We start from the raw sequence: 2,556 nt of genomic DNA on the forward strand, positions 1-2,556 counted from the left end.
ATTTTAGTTCCAATACTTTATTTCAATTTTTATGTTTTAGATTTTGTTTTTTTTTTACTCCATATAAGTTTAATTTATTTAAATATTCAACTAATAACATTCAATTACTATGAGCTATCCCTCGCTTAATGTTAGACGCAAAATTTTGTGATTTATTTTATTTTTTTATATCACTCTTATTATTATTATTAGAGCTATTTTTAAATATAGAAAAATCAAAATATTTATAAAATATAGTAAATTTTAGAACAATCAATGATAGACATTTATAGAAATCTATCCGTGTCTATCAGTGCTCATCATTGATGGTTCTAAAATTTTGCTATATCTTGTAAATATTTTCAATAGTTTTATCGTTTGAAATAATTTTCCTTATTATTATTATTATTTCCTTACATATTCTTATAATAGCAGTGGTTTAGTTGTATTACCTATTGTAAATCTTTACAATACTTGTCAAAGTACTCCAAAAAAAATTTTGTTACAATAAACATGTTTTCTTTGTAGTGATTACAAATGCACATTTGATCAAACGAATAAATAATTTGACAAGATAATTTTTGAACCCATGAATGTTATGGTACATTCATTCTAATAGATTCAATACATGATCGAATCCATTAAAATTATGTTGAATTTAAAATCTCTTCACCAATTTATGTTCATATTATCCATAAATTAATAAGGGAATGTGATACTATAAAAATATAGTAATAAGGAGGTATACAAAAATAAGAAAAACAATTTTTTTCGTACAAAATTGAAAAGGTGGAACTTAAAGAAAAATAAAAATAATGAAGGCAAAAACTTATTAAACAAATTTGTATAGGTCTTAAGTAATTAAGTAATTAAGAGGAGAGTAATTTTGTAAGTCTTTTATGCAACTGACATAAGAGGATAGCTGATATATTTTCCTATGTGTACCTTTTATTCGTTTTCTGTTCTTTGATAAGTTACTCTTTTTTCCTTTTTAATTATTGCTATTATTTATTAATTATTATTATTTTTATTTGAAATAACCTTTTCCATTGTAATGCCGCTCCATCCGTGTAAATAATTTATAATAATAACAAAAGAAATCTAGTGTAAAGGCTTATTTTTTTTTGTTCATTTAGTTGTCATATGTATAATGTATACTTTTCTAATAGCCATTTGATTCCTTATAAAAAAACTGAAAAGATTCTTTATATTCATTGGAATTAAAATTCAAATGAAGGAGGGATTCACTCCATCCTTTTATATATATATATATATATATGAGAGAGTGGGGTTGAGAAATTCATAAATTTTGGAAAAGAAAAAGTTTAGAACTTACCAAATTACGAAAAGAATAATTTATTTGGCATATCATATCATTTTAAATTTCTTTGCTTGTGACTCAATCATCTTTAAAAATAACAATTATTAATTAATCAATCATCTTTGCCTAAACAGTTATTAATTAATATCTAATATATCTCCCATCTTATATTTTTGAATCAGGACTCAATCCCAGGTCCATGTACAAGACCCAAAAACATTTATGAGAAAGGTTGTGCTTGTCTATTCAATTTTTGTTGGATGCATAGGAGTTGCTTTGCTACTTTTTCTATGTATTGGGCTCTCCTCAACTGTTCTTAGTTTTGAGGTATCTAACTCTTTTTTCTTTTTCTGCCTCTTTGTTGTTATTATTTTTATTTTTTATTTTACTAAATATTTCAATCTCATTTGAATGATCAGCTTCTCTGCAAAACCACAAATCCATACAAACTACAAGAAGACTTCATCAACCTCGATGCATCAACATACAGATCTCTATCTACATATAAACTACAAGAAGACTTTCAATCAAGCATTATTTCTTCCTATTGCTAATTACTTTTTAAAAATGTTGTTTCTCTATCTAGAAATTTGCTTCAAATCCCAACTCAATATTATGCTGTTCGTGCATCAGTAAGTTTTTTCTTAACCCATCTTATTAATATCAATTTTGATGTTAAACATTGTTGTAACCTTTTATTCGCTTTTAATTAATATACTCCTAGATTACACATCTATTCCCTTGGAGACCCTCCTATGAATCTATGGCCATGCAAGCAACTCAAGATTTTATCCAAATGAATTTGAAGATTGCTGCAAAGAATAGTACACCTCGTATTATTGGGGATGAAAAATGTGCGCAATATATATTGGTGAATTATGTATCCGTAATATGAAATTTTTAATCATACATTAAACAAGTGTCTTGTTTTACTTATATTGATTTTATACAAGTAAAGTTTTTAGTTGTTCCCAACAATTACGGCAGGGGATTACAAGATGCTTCAAATGTCAAGACCTTGAAAGATTATTGCGTATTATTAAATCGACGTCTCTATGGAATTTTCGGGTTAGTAATTGGGGGATTGATTTTTTCTCTCTCTCAAATTTTCTTTTCTAACTATACATTCAAATATAAACTTGTATAGGGTCAAGATCTATTTTGGACACATCCATTCAATAATGTTACAGATGTTCCATCTTTGAATTTAATTGTTCAACCCTAACTACAACGACGTCTGTATCCAATGATCCTAA

The 2,556-nt window shown here is 26.4% G+C and overlaps 1 long non-coding RNA gene across 1 annotated transcript; it reads left to right on the top strand.

Annotated features, from left to right (window-relative positions):
* The first annotated feature begins 1,475 nt into the window (after nt 1-1,475).
* On the top strand, nt 1,476-2,337 carry LOC150037018 (uncharacterized). The gene is made up of 3 exons (XR_016528149.1): nt 1,476-1,627; nt 1,720-1,932; nt 2,025-2,337. It is a non-coding gene; the product is annotated as an uncharacterized LOC150037018 (long non-coding RNA).
* The last annotated feature ends 219 nt before the right edge of the window (nt 2,338-2,556 follow it).

The sequence above is a fragment of the Benincasa hispida genome, chromosome 3 (genome assembly GCF_027475165.1).
Source record: "Benincasa hispida cultivar pf3 chromosome 3, pf3_genome.v1.1, whole genome shotgun sequence".
In the NCBI taxonomy this organism is placed as follows: domain Eukaryota; kingdom Viridiplantae; phylum Streptophyta; class Magnoliopsida; order Cucurbitales; family Cucurbitaceae; genus Benincasa; species Benincasa hispida.